The sequence below is a fragment of the Lissotriton vulgaris genome, chromosome 6 (genome assembly GCF_964263255.1).
Source record: "Lissotriton vulgaris chromosome 6, aLisVul1.2, whole genome shotgun sequence".
In the NCBI taxonomy this organism is placed as follows: Eukaryota; Metazoa; Chordata; class Amphibia; order Caudata; family Salamandridae; genus Lissotriton; species Lissotriton vulgaris.
The window spans coordinates 1,705,064,658-1,705,088,184 of NC_141694.1; the positions used below are offsets into that span (position 1 = coordinate 1,705,064,658).

Genomic DNA, 23,527 nt, shown 5'->3' on the forward strand with positions numbered 1-23,527 from the left:
ACACACAATGGTGTAAAGAGGTGGTATAGATTAGGAGTGGGGAACTGTTAGCCAGGTGAAGGAGTTTTAGGTGGTATTGCTTGGTTTCATGGTTCTCTGCTCCACCAACCCCGCTGTCCTCTCACTTCCCAAGACTGGGATCACTGTAACTTGCCTCTGTGGCAAGAACAAAGAGGAAGCAGTTTGGAAACTAGCATTTCCTCTACTCACTCTCACACCTCTGCATTGCACACATTGGTTACCTGTGTGGAAACATCATCTCACCCGGGCCCTCCTCTCCAGCCGACTGGACTATGGCAACGCTCTGTACGCAGGAGTCGCAGTTCGCCTCCTGACGACTACATGCCATACAGAACGCCCTCTGCCTTATTCGTCCTGGATCTCCCCATCAAACCCACATCACCCCCTACCGCAGGGAACTCCACTGGTTCTCTGTACAGAAAAGATGCCAGTTCAACATCCTGACCCATACATACAGGGCCCAACACAACTGTGGATATGCATACTCGAACCACCACCTGAAATTCCATCAGCCCACCAGACACCTTTGCTCTGCATCTCTCTCCCTCTCCCCCTCTGTCACATGTCTTTTTCTTTGGAAGATTTAGGAGATTTTTACTTATCCATCTGCGCTCCAACTTTTGCCTTGCAGCCTTGTTCTAAAGTTGCATGCAGTAAAAGACATTGTAGCCACTGCATGGTGTGAAGCTGCTTTTTTCCTCACTTACCTTACTTGGCCTATTGTCACTATTTGGAACTACAAACACCTCAGTCACACCTTCCAGCTGAGATGCCGTATTAGAGGGCACTGAATGTATCCGGTGTCTTGAACCATGAATCAATTTCATTACTTTGCAAGTCACCCCTACTTTTTTTTATTATTGAAGGTCATGGATGGATGTGGCACCAGTCCCTCTACTGATCTACTGAAAACAGCGGTCAGTTGTTCATATCTATATCTATATCTGTCGTGCTCTGCCTACCTATCTGTGAGGAGGAATGATCCTGGGTGTGTCGATCACTTAGGGGTACCTTGACTATATACATTAGTGGCCAGCCCTTGGTCACGGTCGGGCACCACCTTGCATCCTGCGGAGGTCCGTGTGCCGGGGATTGATTGACATACGGAAAGGTGATTTCTACGTGACGTCCGTTGCAAGGACATCCCACCCCTGCAGCTGTGAGGGTCCGCTTGCTGTCAGATTGGACAGTTTGAGGGGGACAGGTTAACATCCTCTTTTCCACTAAAACAGAGGTCGCAGGACTAGAGCTAAGCCCCCGATGATTGTTTTATCAAGGATTGGTGATGGCGCCCACTTGGGTTGTGATTGCATACTACTGGTCCCAGAATGCATTGGGGGTGATTAACATGCCAAAAATGAAAATAAAAAAGAATTTTACCAGTTAGCGTATTGCCTGCCATCATTTTCTTAAAACTGCCTATGAAGAAGGGTTTCAAAATACCGGAAGCGCGTCGGCTAAGAGTATGGGGAGCGTGCTCTGCCTACCTATCTGTGAGGAGGAATGATCCTGGGTGTGTCGACCACTTAGGGGTACCTTGTGTGTGTGTGTGTATATATATATATATATATATATATTCACCATCAAAAGATATACTTGCACTCGTCCAGAGTTGTGAAATAGCAGGTTTAATTCAGTACGCCATTGCCTATGACAGCACTCTTCTCCACCTACGTGTTTCGACCGGCAGGTCTTGGTCACTGTAACAAACATTTGTCCTACTTCTGTTTCAACATTTATACCAGTAAAATCTATTAGCACATTATGATGCATTATTGGTCTGGTACTTTAAAAGTGTTACATTATCATTTTTCTACACAGTTACATTTCTTTTCATGACAACTCCGAGTGTGTTTTTGCTAACTTGAATGCGGTTATGATTTAATGCACTCCTAGTCTACATCAAAGTCTATAGTAGCGGTCCTTCAACTGAGTAGGCAGTAGAAATGGCAGAGCTTGTCAGCTCCCATTAGAAACTAGCACATTCCCACTGCCAAGAATTGTATCTAGAACAATGTCTCCCTTGGGACATTATCCTGCAGTGCATACTGCCTTTTCATGCTCATCTACTGCTCTCTTCTCCTACCTCAAGGGCTGATCTTCTCAAGGGATGAACACTCTGCTAAACTGTTACAAAACAGAGTACAACTGTAATCCAAGGTGTGTATTTGCAAGTGCTTTGAGAGTAAAGAGTATTCTACTGCACAAAAAATAAAATGTATTTTGAGCCAGTCTCTAGGTCTGCTTGTCTCCTGAGAATATCTTTCCCTAGAAATAACTTCTAAAAATGTCCGTAGCTCATTATCATCCGTATGTTCCACTGGCTCAAAGTTTTAGGTCTGACGTAATCCAGGACATTTTGATTTTACTAAATTTATATGTGTAATATGCTTACATGGGCTCTTATCCAGACTACGTATTCTATTGGTATTTTATTGTGTAATTTACATTTTTAATCTGCCAAGTATAACATATAGTGTAGTAGGTCAGCCCACTTCAGCCACTGGCTAACTTTAATATGAGAGATGGCATTATACCCTTTCACAAGTTGCACATACACACTAAAAGAGGTTCCCGTAAGTCCCATGAGCTACTATGGTAATGTGCCTTTTTGAAACCATAAAATACTTTTGATTTTAGCCACTGTGTTTTTTTAAGATGGATGAAGACCCGGCAGCTTCCTCAACAAAGTTTTGCAAAAACCATGCTAAACAAGCACAGATCAAGCTAAAAGTCTGCTGGTCAACACCAGCCCCATTGGCTTCGTCAGTGCTTGTTTATTTTGTCAAGATCCCTCTAGTCATTTAAAAAAATATATATTTTATCACTGTCACAAAAGTGGAATAAAACGGCATATTCACGGACCAATATTTGTTTAATTTCTCTTTAAAACGATGCATGTAAAATGTGAAAAGTGCACCTTTTGTGTAGCCACCTCCATCTGTGCCAGGCTCTGCTCTTTCAATGCATAGACTGCTCATTTATACCCTTGTGCCAAAAAACCTTAGACTGGAACTGATTTACTGTGGTGATATTAAAAACAAATAATAATTTTTTAGGGTTTATGTTCAACTTTAGTTAGGTGTATGTGTGTGTTTTGCATGGATAATCAGCTACTTGGAAAGTTTTTTTTTTTTTTTTTAATTTTAATTGTGTGCTACAGACCAGCATTAAAATATGCATTATTTGTCCTTAACCGGTATTTGCTGTTGGAATCATTTGGGCATGGTGTAGTAGGGATAGATTTGAGATTTCTTACAGGCTCTTTGCTCTTAATAAAAACAATTGTCGGAGATCTTGTATGAAGACTACAGTTGACTTAAATTGCTGAAAGGATGCACTAGTATGAAGAAATGTCTTCCTGGCAGTGTTAAGTGAACAAAGCCTTTCGTTACTGATGTAAAGACGTCTCTCCTAGTCAGGCCCTTTCAGCTCTGGTCCTCAGTTTAGTCCCTCTTGCATTGCACAAAGAACCATTTGAAGGAAAAATGGCAACATTGAGAATTTAGCTGTACTGTAACTCCTCCTCTCCTCTGACAAAATATATTATTGTGCTGGCGAAGCCTCTCAACCACTGTTTGCATTTAAACGGAACTTGAACATCATGGGTTTGATCAGTGTTTGGGCGAGTGGTATACACCGGATTAGTGGGGCGGTTGCAAAATCCCTTCATTTTCAGGTAGAGCTCCGCTCCTTCCAGGATTCTGCAATGTGTAATGTGCTAATTTTACACGGGTTGCTATGCTCTAGCCAAATGTTGCAAAATACTCTTGATCTTAACCCGTTCGCTGCGGCAGAAATTTCCCTGCTGTGCGGGCGGATTTTACGCGTGCAGAAATCGACGCACACGCTCACCGTGACGTCCGACAGCCGGGGAGTTAAGCTCAACTGGTCCAAAAGTAAAGGAGTGGAAAATTGTCTCCATCACCTAATCATGCCTATCATAACTGACGGTGTTCGTGTTTTTGTAGAATTTGATCAATAAACCTACAGAAGGGTGTCTTGGAATCCTTTACCTACAGCATGCACCCAGCAGGCTGTAGGAGTGACCATGGCTGTGGGTTTCCTTGTTACCATGTGAATATGATACTTGTTTTTATTCATTTCACAGCCAATGTTTTCTGTTAGCGAGCACGACGGTAACACAACAATGTGCAAACGACGTGTGTTAACTTTAAGCAACCTTTAGTGTGTGACATTTCATGTTTTAATAAGTTGTCTGTAGTGTGCACTTTTCCCCTCGAATCAAGCAAGCTGTGCTATTTCCATCTGTATTTTATACACGATCTTAAATAAAATTACTATGTACAATTATGTATGGACCAAAAATAAAGTATTTTATAGAATGGTTAAACCAGTTGGCTGTAAAGGTGATGAAGTTTTTTTCGAGGATTGTGGTCATAGTCTCATAAATTGAACGTGGAGTTTAGAGATGTGGATCATGAAAGGCATTGAGGCCCAACTGTAACACCATTGCCATGGGTACAGGCATGCAAATATAAACAGTTGTGGTAGCATTTTCCTAGTGATAAAAGAATATGCATCAGTGCTTTAGAAGTAGCAACAACACTACAGCTGTGCGTAAAAAGTTGGTGAACGAAGGCCAGCTGTGTTAAATTCAAAGCTGGCGAGTTGCATGCAGAATGAATATTTACATTACATACGACATGAGATAATGTATGAAAGAATGACCATTAGAAATAGAATGCATTGGGTGCCTCCTGTGGCCCTGTAATGTTCTTGCCCACCTTTGACACCCCTCGCTTGTGTATTATCTGTTTTCATTCTGTTGTCCAGGGGTCTCCAACCTTTCCATTGATAGGCGCAATGTTCAATGAAAAACTCATTTACTAACATTATTAGAGTTTTAATAGTACCCACTGCAGACAAGATTACATTATTAGGCACCACAAGATTACCAGCATTGATCACCTCCGTGCAGCAAGAACAGTTGCCAACAGTAATGTGAAAAATACTTTGTCAATGTGCCATGTCTTTATATTGGCCCCAAGTTATTATGGATACTAGTAATATGTCTCCCTAGTACTGCCTGATTTATCACCGAAATAGCTTTAAATGTATTTTTAAAGTCACCAAGCACCAGCTTTTGATTTCTGAGAGCATGCACATTTTTGTCTTGAATACACACTTTTTTAAATTTTGGTATACATGTATTAATTCAACTAAGTAAAAACTTCTAATTAAGTAGGCTAGGGTGCACAGGGGAGAGCTACTTGCAGGTAGCTGGAGAGCTACCAGCAACTTATGAGCTACACGTGTGAGAAGCCTGCTGTAATCATTTCTCCTTTCTAATATCAATGATGGAAGTCTGCTTTTTTGCATGTACGTATACCTTTCATTTTGTTCTACCTTCTCCCTGTTGTACTAAGCCCCATAACTATCGTGTGTACTTAGTCCAGTCAATACTGAAAGGGAAACCGAAATCGCACTGTGAATGAGTAACAGTGTAATTTACACATTACTTCTTGGTCATGTCCTTGTCACATCTGTCTGTGTTCTAAGTGGCCATGGTAAAGAGCTGCACTTAACAAGAACTATTGTAATTCATTCTGTGTGAATATTGAAGAAGAACCCAATTCTACTGGAAAATTACTTTATATTTTAGGATGACGATAATAGTATGTCATCATCTTTTGACACTATACCCTTAACTCACTCCACAAAAGGCTCCTATAAATAATACTCCCTAAATGTTACTGTCCTCATACCTATACTATTGTATCACAGTGGCCTGTAAATGCGGTCTAATACTGTGCATAGGATTCTCTATCTCTTTAATACATCTCCATGCTATCTGTTATTTTTGATCCTATACTACATACTTTACTACATCTTTCTGTTTGATTTTTCATTTCCTTTACCTTGCCACTGCCTGTATTTGAATTTGTGTCTCCTGGAAGTTAGTCAGCTTATGTTAAGCCGTATTTGCTCTTTATCTGTTGACTTTTAATTTCCTGTACTACACCGTTTTTTGAGCCGGCTTGCTCCGCCACTCTCTCATTTCCTGCCTGTTTGCCACTTCACCATTCAGCAACCTGCCCCCTTCCCAGGATCTACTTAATGGAGGACTCAGCACGGGGGCACCAGAGGCAAGCCAGTCTCCACCCATCAGCATCTAGACTGCGCCCTCCACCGACCCCAGAGAACTCGAGAACTACCGCCCCATCTCGCTACTTCTCTTCCCCGCCAAAATCCTCGAGAAGGCCATCAACCGACAACTCACCAACACCTAGAAAACGTCAACTTGCTGGACCCCTCCCAGACCGGCTTCTGCGTCACCCAGACCGGGACAGCCCTGATCGCTGCCACCGACCACTTTAGAACCATCCTCTACCGAGGAGACACAGCACCCAGATCCTCCTCAACCTCTTAGCAGCGCTCAAAACTGTATCCCCTACACCCTTATAAAGAGACTCCGTCACATCGGGATCCAGGGGAATGCCCCCAGATTTATCACATCCTTCCTCACCAGCCGAACTCAGAGAATTTGCCTACCACCCTTTATGTCGGAACGCAAGAGCATCATTTGCAGCATCCTGCAAGGTTCATCCTGGCCAATATTGTCAGAACCCATGACCTCAACCTCGTATTCCACGCGGACGACACCCAGCTCCTTCTCTTGCCCTCAGAAGACCCCTCCACCACCAGGACCAACTTCCACAACTGCATGACGAGCGTCCCTGACTGGATGACGACTAAACTGCCTGAACCTCAACACAGACCAGAATGAAGTCATGATCTTTGGAAACATCTCCCCGTGGAACAACACTTGGTGGCATTACAGACTTGTACACACAGACCAAGCCCACAACCATGGGATCATTTTGGACATCAAACTCACCTTGAAATGCCAGATCAACGCTGTTGCCTCCGCCTACTTCCACACCCTTCTCATGCTCCGGAAGGTCTTCAGATGGCTCTCTGTCGACCCTAGGAAAACTTTCTCTCAAGCCCTAGTCACCAGCCGGCTTCATCACAGCAACACACTATGCAAGAATCACCACCCAACTCCTAAAGAGACAACATAGAACTCAGCTGCCAGACTCATCCTCCACCTCCCCAAACGGTCCCACCTCAACCCCCACCTCAGGAACCTCCATTGGCTCCCCATCCAGAAAAGATGCCGATTCAAGATGCTGATACACGCCTACAAGGGCCTCCAGGTCCAGCAACCACCGCCTGAACTACCACCAACTCTCCAGACACCTGCGCTCTGCCTCCCTGGCCGACACTCTCTGCATACTTCCAAGCAGTAGCAGAGAATGCTCCTACTTCTGCCTTGCCACCAAGTCCTGGAACGGCCTTCCCCCTCCACCTCTGAACGTCATCCTTTCTTACAGAATTCAGAAGGGGACTCAAGAAAAGGCTGTTTGACTGATTGCACTAAGAACCTAGTGCTTGGATACCCTTGAAGGTGATTAACCATTCTATAGAAATCCTGATAGATTGATTGATTGATTGATCTTTGCCTCCTATACTGCACAAGGAGAGACTAGGAGTTGGTTGTGGGCTCCATGAACTGGACTCCACAAGAAACCACGCCTGAGAACTTCTCAGTGTGAACTGTGAATCATCCCAGTCAGTTGCCCATTATTTCTTAGAATGTGGCTGGGATTGTTAGGTGTTTCGAAGACATGGGCTGTAGAGGGACTTTAGAACAGTACTGAAGTAAGGTGTTTGCAGTATATTTGGTGCCTCCTTGAATTAGGGTTTATTGATCTTTTACTTAGTAACCAGAATACACAAACGACCCCCTGGGTAGGCAGCAGAGAGAGTACAATACACTGCTGAAGATTGCCAGCAGAGGCACATGTAAAATAGTTTTAGAGGAAAGGGAAAAGGGATATCATGTTTGCAGTAATGGTCTCTAGATGCTCACCTTAAAAAATAACTCTGTGATCATCAACATGTACATCCCATGAGAAAAGTTAGAAAGGATTAGATGTTTAGTTGTTTGTTTTCTTCACTACACGTATTAATAAAGCAATGCTGTAAAATTCCCATTGTGGTCATGGGAGATTTTAAGTTCTGGCTTTTTGGAAATGATAATGTATGTTCTGATCCCTTGGAGATTCCTGTAGGTCTCTTTACTGGTGGAAGAGGTACTCGGTTTTATGAACATCTAAGGAGTATGCAATTTTGGCCTGGATAAACAAATTGATGTTTTTGGGCTATTGACCATCTCAATTTTTTTAACTGCCATTTGAGCAGTGTTGTGACAGTGGCCCCGGGAGAGTAGGCTATTTAGTGTATACAGAGCCAAATTCGGGAACATCGTTTTCAATGGATAGCCTGTCGAAATTGTACTCTGGTATTGCTCAACCATCCCATATACACTGCTTGACTCTCCTTGGGACATATAGTAGGTTTGGCAAGACATGTGCAGAGGAATGTGTGATTATTGGAGTAATGCTTCTTACCTGCATAATTTTCTAATTTAGTAAATCTATGACGGTTAGACAGAACTAAGGGTGAGGGGAGCTTGATAACTCCTGAATAAGTAGATTCCTCATTTTTTTTATTATGTATTTGCCCGGTTCTACTTGGTCTGAGAACGCTCTACCTGAAATTGAAGTCTACATCCTTTATGTTAAGTTATATTATGTGTATTTGTAAAGCGCACTATTACCAGCAATGGTATCCTGGCGCTGAGCAGGCGTGTGTGCTCCTACTCCTACCTATGGTAGGTTGGTTAATTAAAAAGCCAGGTCTCTAGATTGTTGCAGAATTCAAGAAGAAAGAGGGAGGCTCTTGATGTGGGGTAGGAGAAATGTAAGAGTACACCCATCCTCCTGATCTGGTTCTGTATATGTGTGGGATGTTTTCAATTAGTCCTGTGGAGCGGAGGTGTGTGTGTGTGTGTGTGTGTGTGTGTGTGTGTGTGTGTGTGTGTGTGTGTGTGTGTGTGTGTGTGTGTGTGTGTGTGTGTGTGTGTGTGTGTGTGTGTGTGTGTGTGTGTGTGTGTGTGTGTGTGTGTGTGTGTGTGTGTGTGTGTGTGTGTGTGTGTGTGTGTGTGTGTGTGTGTGTGTGTGTGTGTGTGTGTGTGTGTGTGTGTGTGTGTGTGTGTGTGTGTGTGGGTGTGGGTGTGTGGGGGTGGGGGTGGGGGGGTTTGTGTTACTATCCTTGTGGGGACTTGGGTGTGATAACACACTCACGCTGTGGGGACTTGATTGCACTGTGGGGACCTGAACCCAGGTCCCCACAATGCAATGTCTTCTAAATGATAAAAAATGACTTCAAGAACATGTGTGCCAATTTTTACAACTTTTTAAAAAATGACCTTGTGGGGACCTGTGTTTCATCAAGTGTGTTAATATTTTTGCTCGCTCTGCCCCCGTAGCCAGGAGGCGGTACTGCAGTCTTAAACACACTTTGCATTTAAACACACTTTGCTCTGCAGAAACAAACACTAGCAGCAGCAAGGACAGACATTTCAAAGGAAAAGCTCAATAATTTGTGGTTAGCCAAATATTTTTCAGGCATATTAACCTTACAATAAATAGTTATTTATGTAAAGCTATTGAATTTAGACTTTTTGTGTCTGAAAATTGTTAGTGGGTTTATGAACATTGCAAAAGCAATTTGGGCCAGTTTCAAATCCGAAAATGCTTCACTATTGCCATTTGATGCATGTCTGCTATTAAAAAATGATGGTGCACTGCACTGTGATTCAATTTAAACTGATTTGATCCTGTTTTGCTTATAACTTACAGCCATCAATGTCTATTGTTACATTTTACTGCTTGTACCAGGACTTCAGAGTCTTTATTTTGCTTTTCCTTTGTTTGGATATTAATAGGCACAATGGAATATGTTATCTTAGATGATAGCTGGATGAGCGAGTGATTCGGGTTGCATTTCACTAAAGGCTACGTTCTTGCAGAGAGCAAACTGAGGCACTGGTATGCCCAAAGTACTGTGCAAAGTTTCTTTTTAACAGAAAAGACATGTTCTTATAAAATTAATGAATTTCTTTGAAGATATATTCAAATATTGTCATAATATGTAAATACATTAAAATCATTTGAATTGCTTAATTTAAAAACTGTTGCTAAACCTTTACAAATTAAAACCATTGTTTGACATTCCAAAGGGTAGGTGAAGAACAATTATATAAAAAAGGAGGATGCACCAAGAGAGTTTTTGTTTCTCCTGGTTGCAAGTGTACATTGTGCAATCACATTCATTTTGTCCAGTTAGCCAGATTTTGACTTTTCTCCTTTATTGCTGCTTAAGTTTTATGAAAGGATGCATGGCAAATGCGTGGTGTTATCCATGAAACCGCCCTTGTTTATTTAAATAGGAAACAGTACAGCTTGTGCTACTCATTTCCCAATTTGGGGCCAAACTCATAGAGGCATTCACCACTATTTCAAGGCGTAGTGAGAAGAGGAGTTCTCGACTGTAGCCCATACTGGTCAACAGCACTCCAGACCCCATGTTAACTCTTAAAGAACACTGGGAGCAAGATGTAAGTACACTCGAAGAGAAAGACTGGGTGGAGGGTAAAATGACCCTCAGACTATTGGTGGTCTCTAAGAGATTGAGGGTGAAACAGCTTAAATACCTGCACAGGGTACATTATAGCCCTATGAGTAAGATGAAACCAGTCACAGATCCTTGTTGCCAAAGATGTGATATGGAGTGGGAACCTTTTTCACATGATATGGGACTGCCCCAAAATACAGGTACCGACATAACATCTACGACATCCTGAGGTATGTAGTGAACAGACAGATAGAACTTGAGCCCAAGATGATAGTGCTAGGATGGATGAATGAGTTAGAAGGTAGCGACAGTAGTCTATCAGCTGCCCTGGGTTATCTCATATCCAAAAGAGACTGGCTAGACAGTCGAGATCTATGACAACCCTAACAGTGGCTGCATGGACCCGTGGAATGGGCTACTGTGCCAAGGAAGAATAATTTGTATATAAGTCAATAGGATGTTGCGCAAGGCAAATTAAAATATGGGGCAGTGGCTCAATTATTCCAACTCTGCCATTTAGTAATTTTAACTTTGCGTTTGAGAGACTATGGGTACATTTGATTCTAAGTTGATTGGCACCAAGGTTTTTAAGTGACACCCAATGTGCTAACTTTTTATAGGAAATGGGTGAAGCTTAATGGCAGTTATCTGGCAAGCACAAGGGTCATGATTTTAATAGTGCAGCAGGTTTAGTGGCACTGTGACCAAAAGCTTCAGGCACCCCACTAAATACCTAATATGGCTATATTTTATTCCTGAACATGCAACCACAAGTGCAGACCACAAGGTTATGATTTGAATGAGACAGCAGGTGCAGTAGCACCAGGCCCAAAAGTTGTCATAACTCCTCTAAACAAATAATATTGCTATATTTGACTACTAAACAGGCAGTTACAATTGCAGTTATCTTACAATTAAAAGGGGCTTGATTTGAATGGTGCAGCAGGTGCAGTGGCACCTGGGCCAAAAGCTCTAGGGACCCCACTAAACACCAAATATTCCTATATTTAACTACTAAATAAGCAGTCACAAGTGCAGTTACCTTGCATGCACTAGGGTCATGAATTCAATGGTGCAGCGACACCGGGGCCCAAAGCTCTAGGAACCCCTCTAAACACTAAATATTGCAACATTTTACTATGAATCAGGCAGTCACAAGTGCAGTTACCTTACAGGCAATTGGGTCATTATTTGAATGGTGTGGCAGGTGCAGTGGCACCAGGGCCAGAAGTTGACATAACTCCTCTAAGCACCAAATATTGCTATATTTTATTACTAAACAGGCAGTCAAAAATGTAGTTATATTGCAGGCATTAGGGGCATGATTTTAATGGTGCAGCAGGTGCAGTTGTACCGGGCCCAAAAGTTGTCAGAACTCCTCTAAACAGATAGGGGCTTATTACGATGGCGGATGGACTTCACTCCGTCTGCCATCGTCCCGGGGATTGGGGTCGGTTGCCTATAAGGCGGCTGTACCGCAGATGACATATGATTTACCGCCACCACAGCAACCGCAAATGGCATGTTTGCATTTCCCTGCACTACGTGGCAGGCACCATGCGGTGTGTCTAATAATGATCTCATAGCAGTCCCATCAGCTTCACAATTTCTTCTTGTTCATTGAGTCCCTCACTGACTGAGTTGACGGCCAACGGGCGTGCGCAGCACTACAGAGGTAGTATTTGCGATGGCCGTTGGCCGACGGGCGCACTTAAGGGGTTAAGGGGTTCTCATAGGAGAAACCTAATGCATTTCCCAATGCTTGTTTGTTTTGTTTTCAGCACTCTATGGGAGAACATGTTTTCTTTCACTCCACCCCTGTATTGTGTTTTGCCTCCCTTTCAAATCCTTGCCCTCATCTGTTCTGTGTTTTTGTCATCCCTCGTCTTTCTGTTGCTTCTCCATAACTTCCCTTGTCACTGGTTAGTTTTAATCACTGCTCAGAGCAGTGTTGACCTCCTACGCCTGCACTCTGCTCCTCTGTTTGTCTCTTGTCCCTCCTCATCCTGTTTTAGGAGGTCTTGACAGCTGTGATTTCCTACCAGGTCACTCCCTTTCCTAAGTGTGCCATCATGCACTTTAAAAAAAATTACTGCTCAATGTTGCAAATCTGCCAACCTGGAATAGAAAATTAAAAAATAGAATGCTCCTGCATGCATTGTGACACAAAACATGTACACATATACATCATCACGTTGGGGCTGCCATAGCATCATGATGCATAAGTGCACATAAGTGCTGATGTGGCGCACTTTCCTTTTGTTGATAGTGATGAACAGCAGAAGAAGGGGTGTATTGCTTTGTTTGTACTTTTTTCTGGCGCTTGTGGGACTGTAGTTGTACAGAAAAAGGAAACATACTAGTTACAGATACATTTGTGCGCCAATCTAAAATCAATTAAAAATTTCAAACTCATACAAAGTAGTTTGCATTGTGTGAATTTCAAAAACAACCTACAGTTACTGCATGAGTTGAAATAGCTTTGTTTTTAAACAATTATTTAAAAACTTGATATGAAAGATGTTCCTTTCATTCGGGATATGCAATTAATTTTGGAATGTGAATTTAATTATATTCATAAACGTGTCTATCTGATGATAGTCAATTTTTGCATTGGTTTTCCAAACTAGGCGATCTTGGTACTGAAATGCCCATTTCCACTTTCTGGGAATGAAAGTTCCCGCTCTGTCTTGGCTAACTCTGCAACCTGAAACATGCAGGCAGTTGTATCCTGTTTGCAGCCCTTCCAAAGTACCTGTTGATATGCAAGTTGAGAGCCTCGCAGTGCCCTCCGTTGTCATGACTATGGCCGAGGAGAGGTGTGAAGGCCTCTACCCCAAGATCAGCATAACAAAGGGCCGAGAGCTTGACTTCCCCAGCAGTGAGCCTTCCCGGGAAACACCTGCAGCAGGCAGCAGGCTGTGGTTGTGAGGGAAAGGGAATACAGGGGCTGGGCGTGTGTTGCGTCACACGAAGCTGTCTGCACACGAGTTTAGCATACTTGCTTTTACCTAAACGTCATAGCCTTGAATTAAGTACGGCATAGACGTTTACAGAATGCTTTTCACTGAAAACGAACTTTTTCAGAACTGCACCTCTCAAATGTGCAAGGAAATGAAGGCAAGGGTATCTATGTATAAAACAACATGCGATGCTTGTATTCTGTTTAGTTGCAAAACACATTTCAAAAAGGTTAGTGCTCTTTCTCCATATGCAAAAAACTTTGATGCACAGTGTGCTGTCAAATTTTGAATTTTACACTAAATCTCTTTAAGTTGTAAAATGTTTAGTGATCTAATAATGGGCAATGAAAACAGCAATCTGAATTTAATAAACCTTTATCAGAGTACTACAAGAAAGGTGAGTGTTCATAAGCATAGGGTAATTAAAGATTTAGTGCAAAAAAACTATTTATTTCACAATATCATCTCTCTCTCTATTGTCCATATAAAAATGAGCATTTAAATCTGGAAGTCTAGCTGGTGAAGAATGAGTTATTAATTTTGTTAGGAGAATTTAAGGAAATAGTTTTGCATCTCGACACCAGTTTTAACAGTTTCTTATGCGCTAAACAAAAACATTTTGCAAATCTAAGGAAGTTGCTTAATCTTCATTCTTGACTGTCTTTACATTCTGCAAGCTCATATCATATCCTTGTTTCTGTAATCCTCACTGCTGGTCCTGCACGCATTTTTCAACGTACAGTATCTAGAGTTCGAGAAGCTCCTTTTAAATAAGTCTTCCCTGTAGATTGTCCTGTTGTTCCTGGAATGTATAAGCCTGCTGTATGTTGAACACAACAAAAATGCAAAACGCAGAGTTTCATTTTGCTGATGTTTTTCAATCAGCCACTGGAACTAGACACATGTGGAGTCATAGACAAATGGGAACATAGAGAACAATGAACAGAGGAAGGTAGACATGGGAGGATATGGAAATGAACAGATGTGGGAAGACAGAAAAACACAAACAAAAAGAGAGACAATATAGGATGCTAGGATTCGGGTAGAAATATGAAAAAAATAACGATACAAAAAACGAGCATTGGCATAGCCAATAGGTCTCGCCTTTGAGACCATATTAGCCATGCAGCACACAAGCTGCGAGTTTACAAACATCAGAAAGAAGATAGAGCAACCAGTCACATCTCGTTTAACAGTGGTAGTTGCGCTGGACAATTTTTTAACCATGTGTGCTTGAAGCTTTGCGTTTATAAATTGATTTAAATTGTAATTATAACATATTCAGCGTGTTCTAAGGCAATTTATCACCACGAGGTCTGACACTTCCCGGGAAGCCTAGGTGGAAGGAAGAAAGGAGCACAAATAATACTAATTGGTGCTCATGTACATCTTTGGGTGGAGTTTGCAATAAATAAGAGCAATATAAAACTGAAGAATGGATGTGAAGAGGGGAAGAAGGAAGGAAGGCTGGGAGTGAGGGGAGAAAAAAGACCAGAAAGAGCGCAAGAAGGTGAATCAGGCAGAGAGCGTGCATGTGGGAGAAGGAGAGGAGAGAAAGGAGGAAATATAGTGGTGAGAGGAAGAAGAGAAGGAAAAAGACTGAAGGTGATGACAGAGAAAGGGAACATCATGTGGGCATGAGAGGGAGAGTAGCAGGGAAACAGAAAGGGCCAGAAACGGGGGGACTGAAAAGAGAGTAGAGAGGCAGAGGAACGAGAAGAAAGACATAGTACAACAGAGGCAGTGGGAGAGGGAGACAGTGGAAAGGAGGAGAATGCAGGAGAGCGGAAGAACGAGAGCACAGAGTTGTTAGGGGAAAAAAGAGAAAGGTTGTAAGCACCAGAGGGAGAGAGAGTGAGGAGGCAGAAGCTACACAAGAAATATATGGAAAGGAGTGAGCGAGGGAGTGGGAAGGGAAAGCAAAGGAATTAAGACAGAAAAGCACAGAGAGCGAGACTAATGGATGGTGAGGGAGTAGAGAAGTAGAGTGAAGGCGCATGTGTGTGAGAAAGGGAGCGAAGAGGTCGAGTTAAAGAACATGAAGGTTATTGGTGAGGTCAGGTCATGTGATGCTTTTTATAACACACTTGAAGACATGGCCCTTGCGCACTGCAGTAGCGGAGGCCTGGATGCTGCATCCAGTCTCGTGCCCGGCGCAGAACTCAGACCTACTGTTCACGTGCACAGATGAACAGATGAATGCATCGTTAGATGCACTTGCCACAAAACGAGCAGGGCAATGATGAAATGGCTAAGACAGCGAAAACTGATGAGTGCACATGTGCACAACAAGAACAGGGGCAAAACCTATAACGTCTCGTAAAATAACCGAGCTCTGTGGGACAATGCACGGACTACTGTCGCTTGCAACCACGGGTTGAGGGTTGGCAGGTCCCAGTGACAAGCAGTCCATTGTAAACTCAGCTTAATAGTGCACCCTTCTCTGAGTTCTGTAGTTGGAGCTTACAGCTGTATTTATATCACAGAGAACACAGCAACCCACAATCGAACCGCTATATTTAAAAAACTAAAGTTGTGACATGAAGGCAAAGAAAATAATGACCTTAAATATAATTGTAGTGCTGGCGTCTAGCGGCGGTAGAGATCACGGTTCCATCAGACATTGGTTTATGGATCCAAGCAAAGCGAGATTATAGGGGAAAGCATTAGAATGTGTCATCGGAACAAAACAATTGAAATACAACAGCCATCCTAACAGCAGCGTCATGCAAAGAATGAGAAACAATGCCTTATGAAAGCCAAGAAAAACACATCTGAGTAAAGCAGAAAACATCCTATTGCGCCCGCAGTGAGAAGAGGAATATGTCATGTTGAGGTCAAAGCAAAGATGTGCCATCACGACAGTGGAAAACAAGCAAAAGCGAACGCACGGTGCATTGTGTGCATACATGCTAATAGACCCGATTCAGGCGGGAGACTACCGATTTTTCAAGCCAAAAATTGCTTTATTTTAGCCGTCTCCCATCTGAAATTGCATTCTGTATAATAGAAGTCAATGGGGAATTTTCATTCTTCCAGTTTTTTATTTCAAATCTCTCACATCCCTGTACTAAAATGTTGGCATGTATGGATGTGTGTAACCTGACCCACGAGGAATGCAGCTGCCACCCTATGCGCCACTGCTCGCTCCCGAGAGCAAAACGCTGTGGGAGTGAACATTAAAAATGAAGGTGGACCATGCACCCGCCATTAGCCATTTGCGTGCTTTCATTACTGGAAGACACAACCAAAGCCAGTCCTTATGTGTGGGAGATGTCAGACCCACACGGAATAATTTAGAGTGCTTACAAGAAGCCTCGCAGAGCAGCGCATGGGTGCTGGCTCAGGCTCGACCTAAACATAGGCATAAGAAGACACACACTCAGGTACCATAAGGATTTGGAACAGGAAGACGCAGAATGAAAACTGAGGGAGGTTGAGTCATGAGACAGTGACATGAGGAGATATAGAAACAGAAGACAAGAATGTTCGAGGTATGGTAAAAGCAGGAAAGCACACTAACTGGAATTCACTGCCAATGAGACAGGCTTACATGAACTCTGATATAGGGAGACACAAATATTGGCACAGAAAGAAATGAGCATCAGTACAGGGACACTGTAACCGTGAGAAATAAACTTTGAGATATGGCCTTAGGACAGAGCAATGGAAAAGGGAGATGTAACGAGGTCAGAAAAAGATAGAGGTATGCATTAACACCTTCCTGGAGCTAATTGAAGAAGTTACAGCACCACATGAGGAGTGCAAGAGGAAGGCTGTCACCTTGGTAAGTCTGACCATCAACTGCCACCCACAATGTCCTACCATTCACTCTCACACACACATCAGACTTACACAAACTCCAGAACAAACCATACATTCCAGACTTGCTACCCTCATGTAACGTTCCACTGCCAGCTCTATCACAGGGGGTACAGACACCAAGACAAAGATATTTTACAATAGGACATCGGTCATGCACGCCAGTTTAGTGAATCAAAAACTCTAGCAGGGTTATTTACAAAGGTAACTTACACATGTGTTTATTTACACATGTAATTTACTCTTTTGCTTTTCAGTTAGAACTTTTCGCTATTCTCAAAATCTGATTTTAAAGTTAATCTAAAGTATATAAACCTATATGTCTTCACTTCCCGAAGAAGTAGTTAAAGCCAAATGTACAATTGTAAGTTGCTACTGCTAAAAAAAACAGTAAGTCCAGCACCAAACATGTTTAACTACTGATACTGCACTCACTCGTTAGGACTGTTTTACGTTTGAGGGACAGCTCTTGCACTTCTCAACTGGGCTACTATAACAATAATTAACAGTACCAGCACTTTTCATGATGGCCGATGTATTTGTGAACAGGAGTTTTGCATCCTTATTGGGACTTTACAAGCACCTCATCTGGACTGCTGCCTCTTTCATGGGGTTTAACCATGGGGCATGGCACCTACTGGCACAGCTAAACAAGAAAGCACAAATATGCCTCATAATCTTACATCATTCCACTTCCAACAGTACTTTCCAACAAAATTCATCACACATATAGAGCCATTATACTGCATTAGACAGAATACTTCATGTACATTCTATACAGGTCAGATACGCCACATTGTCCATTATGAAGATGCTTCTGTGAGAGAGGGCTTTTTGCAGCTTCGTCATTAACTTTTGCCCCCATTTTCTCTACTGTTAGGTACTGGTGTAATGACTCTGTAGTGCCATGGGCTCTGTTTACCAGGCCTCAGTGCATTTGCTTGAACCCTTAAAAGTATATGTTTAATTGCCTACCCCCAAATGACATAAGTTAACTTACATATAAATCCCTAGTATATGATACCTGGAGTGTCGTGGAGTGTCGTGGAGTGGGGTAGAGAGGAGTAGAGTACAGAGGAGTTTAGTGCTGTTGAGCTGAGTCGAGGGGTGTAGAATGTCGTAGAGTGGCATAGAGTGGCGCAGAGTGGTGAGGAGTGGCATGGAGAGGAGTGTTGTAGAGTGGAGTGTCATAGAGTGGGGTAGAGAAGAGTAGAGTGCAGAGGAGTTCAGTGGTGTAGAGCTGAGTAGAATGGTGTAGAGTGGCATAGAGTGGAGCAGAGGGGTGCGGAGTGGCATAGAGAGGAGTGTCATAAAGCAGAGGGGCATAGAGTGTCCTTCAGTGGAGTGGTGTAGAGTAACATGGTGTATCATGGAGGATCGTAGAGTGGAGGGCCGTAGAGGGGAGGGTGGGTCATAGTGGGGAGGATCGAAGAGGGGAGGGTCGAAGAGGGGAGGGTCAAAGAGGGGAGGGTCAAAGAGGGGAGGGTCAAAGAGGGGAGGGTCAAAGAGGGGAGGGTCAAAGAGGGGAGGGTCAAAGAGGGGAGGGTCAAAGAATGGAGGGTCATAGAATGGAGGGTCATAGAATGGAGGGTCTTAGAGGGGAGGGTCGTAGAGTGGAAGAGCATAGAGTGGATGGGCATGGAGTGGAGCTGAATAGTGTTGTAGAGTGGAGTGTCATAGAGTGGAGGCTTGTAGAATGTCATAGAGTGATGTGGAGTGGCTTAGAGTAAAGTGGAGTGGAGTGGATTGACACAGAGTGGAAAAGAGTGGAAAAGAGTGGAAGGGCATAGTGTTGTGGAGTAGAGTGAGGTATAGTGGAGTGGCGTAGATCGAAGTTGAGTGGCGTGGAGTGGCATTGCGTGGAGTGGCATAGCTTTAAGTGGGTTAAAGTAGCCTAGAGTGGAGTGGAATAGGGTGTTGTAGAGTGGAGTGTCAGAGTGGAGGCTCGTAAAATGTCAGAGTGGAGTGGATTGGCATAGAGTGAAGTAGAGTGAAGTGAAGTAGAGGGCCAAAGAATGAAGGGGCATAGTTTTGTGGAGTAGAATATCGTAAAGTGGAGTGGAGCGCTGTGGAGTGGAGCGCCGTGGAGTGGAGCGCCGTGGAGTGGAGTGCCGTGGAGTGGAGCGCCGTGGAGTGGAGCGCCGTGGAGTGGAGCGCCGTGGAGTGGAGCGCCGTGGAGTGGAGCGCCGTAGAGTGGAGCGCCGTAGAGTGGGGTGCCATGGAGTGACATGGCATGGTGCGGGGTGGAGTGGCATAGCGTGGAGTGGCATGGCACAGGGTGGAGTGGCATGGCGTGGAGTGGCATAGAGTGGAGTGGAGTGGCATAGAGTAGAGTGGCATAGCGTAAAGTGGATTAAAGTTTGGGAGAGTGGAGTAAAGCTTTTTTCATGCTTGAATTTTGCTAGGTAGTATCTGCCAAAATTTACATTTTGAAACTGGTCATGAAGAGGAAAAATGTGTGGAAATCGAATTTTATAACCCAGATTCCACACATTATTTCTTATTCTTATTCTGAGAAGAAAATTCATATTTGTGCAATAAGATTGCCCCCTGGATAAAATCACCAAGAATCTCCTTTAGAGCTGGTTGGAGTGGTATCCATGGCAGAATATTGGTCTGACCAACAACAGTCTTTTTTTGAGTTTCTGAGCCCTGAGTTATCGGGTCCTCAAACCTCTGAGCTTATTTTTCTAAGCCAAGAGACACAGGATGTGAAGACTTCCTAGGAGCATCGGGGGCTGAGGGAGGCTGCTGTGCTTAGACACTGTCCACACTCATACTTCAGCATGGGAAGGAAAATGCTTTTCCCAGCTGAAGATGAGGAAAATGTGCCTTCCAGCCACTCCTGAACCTTCTACCGAATAGGACACTTTACCCAGCACACACTTACAATGCTTGCCATTACCACACATTTTTTACTCCGCAAAATCTTTTACAACACAGAGATTTACAACGCAATCCATTACAATGTATTGTCCTTTACAACACAATTTACTATTTTAACTCCACCAGAGTGTTGTAATGGTTTGCATTGGAATATATGATGTTACTACGAATTCAAGTTCCACGCATGGCAATACCACGCGAATTTTAGTTCGCAAGTGGCTTTACCACGCTGGAATTTGCAACGAAGGATTATACCACGCATTTTAACGTCCTTTAAACACAAATAATAAAGATTATTTTCTTACCTGACACCTTCCTGTCTTTCACCAGCAGCCCGTACTTCCATCCACCATCGAAACAAGCGTCAAAACACGTCTGCCAAAATTAAAAAAGGACTGCTATTTTGACGTAACGGCACGTCTTTGGGGGAGGCACTTTCCTTTTACCTCGGTGGTACTGAAGTGCGTTTTTTTTAAATTTAATTAACCCGCTCCTTTGTTTATTTTTGGGGGGGAGACCCCCCCAGGCCCCCCCAGTCCCTCCCCCAGCCGACCCCCGCCAACCCCCCAATCCCACGCTGAACGACTGGAAGGAATTCCACGCCTCCCCCTAGCCAGAACGTATATGCGTGGTAAAGACTGTCGTTGAAGGCATACGCGTGGAAAAGACGTTTGCGAGGTAAGTGCCTCGTAGTAAACGTCACGCGTAGAAAAGCCTTCGTTGAAAATGATGTTTCCCTTTGCATTGTAAAGCCCTGCGTTGTAAAAGATTTTGCGGAGTAACGTAGTCATTTTATAGGATGTTTACCCCCGGCGACCAAGAAAATAAAAACCCTCATAACGTCTACCCCCTGTTCTAAGCAGGCGGTAAATGTATGTGAATTTAGGCCCATTTTTGTCCCAGAAGGGAGAGAAAATGCAGAACTGGTGCTGGAAATATATGATCTGCATGTTATTTACCATTCGGGAGGGGGGGGGGGGGTTGCAATCCTTATTTGCTCAAGGGAGACACCAACTAGAATACCCTCACAGACATAACAGTGAGAATGAGGCCAGATGTGTGCTTTTGAGTGGTTCCTAAAGGGAAATTAGCGCACAGTAATTCTTCTAGGATCAGAATGTGGACCTAAAAGAGAGGATGAGGACTGGAAGATTACTGATAACTAATCCAGACATTAGTATGACCTGGGAAGCTTTCACATCCAGAGCTAAATCACAATTGCTCTACGCATGTTGACAGTGAGAATTTGGAACATTAATATCTCATTCTAAGCAGTGGATGCAAAAACACTCTGGTACAAAAAACATATAAATTGGGTGGGTAGTGTGTCTTTACACCAGATTTACAAGTTAGTGTGCGCGCAATCAGTTTTTGTACTTCACCATTTATGTGCCATGTTCCAATCTGCAAAAACAGGTGGTATAATCATGCACAAAATGCCAGTGGACCCAGTTTACACCTGAATGGTAATCCGTGGAGGGCAAGGGCGAGCAAACATTCTTTTTATACCAGTTTTGTAATTCAGGTAAAATGATGCTGCATAGCTGATTTGTGCCTTTTACCCAACAATGAAAGAAGCACCATAATAGTAACTACTCTTTCTGCAAAATAACGGGTGTTACTATTACCCACCATAATCGTGGTCAGTTTAAAAACTGTAGAAGAACGGAAGGTTGAGTGGGTTTTATTGGGATTCCAACACGACCTACAGATTGGCACACTTTTCAGCATCTAGCATTTAACTCACTGAGCCATTTTGACAAAGGGAACAGAGGTATTTTGGCAAAAGGAGCGGTTTAATAATTGTTTTCCTAAAAATTCTAACAATGCAAACTGCAATGTAATCAAATAGGCTTACTTCAGAAATACTTAATGTCAGGGCCTTCGTTATTATTTGTGTGGGAAAACCATATTGGTAGTTAGTTACCAGTACCATATGCTAAAGTAATTTTAGGTGCAGAGCTCCTCAGTGTTATGCACTATAAAATGAGAAAGAGAGAACCAAATACAGCTTACTGGTTTAAAAAAAAAAATCAAAAACAGTGCACTATTTCAGTTAGATTATCAGCTTCTACATTAGACAGAATTAGATGTCGATATTCAGTTTCAGGATACAAGTCAAATTAAGTCAAATATTCTCGTGACCAGTTCAGTGGGTTTCCATAAACCTATAAGCCTGCAACAGGGTCCAGTCCACACTATTTTGAATTGGTAAAATGGGCTGACTGTTTTAATGCTCTGTCATTTTGTTAATGAAATGCTATAGAATTATGCTACCTCACTTCCTCGGTGTATTCCCCACTTTACAATGCAGGATTTGTTGCATGTGGGAAGCTATAATATAAAGTCATACAAGTAAAATGGAATCCCTTCTTGAGGAGCCGTTAATTATTCTGTAAATCAATTCTACACATCAATTGTAAATAAACCGGAATTATTTTTAGCATTTACTGTTGAGATGTTCTAATCCCTTACGGGACATATACTGCAGAAATAAATATGGTTAATTTAGTTTACACATACCAGGTATGTTCTTGCAAGGGGCAGAGCTTTCTTGGAGTTTGGGACTTTTAAAATGGTAGGTTTTCTTGAAAGCGCAATTGATTTGAAAGTGACTCCAGGATGACTGATCGCCCCAGTCACAGCATGGGGCAGCTACACTTAACAATGCGGTAACTAGCGCCTCTCTTCACCTGGGCCAGGCTGCCAGGCACACCCTTCCTTCAACAGTAGCACAAAACACGAGTTAAAGGATTTCATTAACATATCTATAGTTGCAGAGCAGCTGCTCGCATCCCCCAGGCCCGACCGGAATCTCCCAGCATTAGCAGGACTTTAAAATGCACTGTGTCTTTGGCCTCTACGAAGCTGCAGCGTAAAGTGAATTTCAGAGTGAAGTCTGGCAGGTGTATACACCCTGTAGGAAATGCGGGCTGAAGTTAAATAATTTACAGGTATACGGCCTTACAATTTGTTTTATTATTAAATATACATTTTGCTACTGTGTGTAATAAAAATATAGTTTTAATACATAGTGACTCCTTCAGTTTGTAATAAATATAGATAAGATGCTTTAACTCATATTACTGCTCCGGTAAAAGTCGCAGTTATATTGCAGGCCACAGCGTTTGAAATTACTGTAATGCACAGAAGCCACCTAGTTAAAATCTAACTGTGGTTTCATAAACTGTTCAAATAACGAAAATATTCTAAATTTTTTTATAATCATGCACATTTTCTTTAAATGTAAATGCCAGCCACATTGAGAGGAAAAAGAAAGAAAATGCGCACAATCTTTAAAAGCATAGGTCATAAGCGAGCCCCAA

General features: G+C 42.8%; 1 protein-coding gene across 1 annotated transcript in view; it reads left to right on the plus strand.

The window, feature by feature from the left end:
* The window catches only part of RRP15 (ribosomal RNA processing 15 homolog), a 239,079-nt gene that overhangs the window by 37,808 nt on the left and 177,744 nt on the right, over positions 1–23,527 (plus strand). The gene's annotated exons all lie outside the window — the stretch shown is intronic.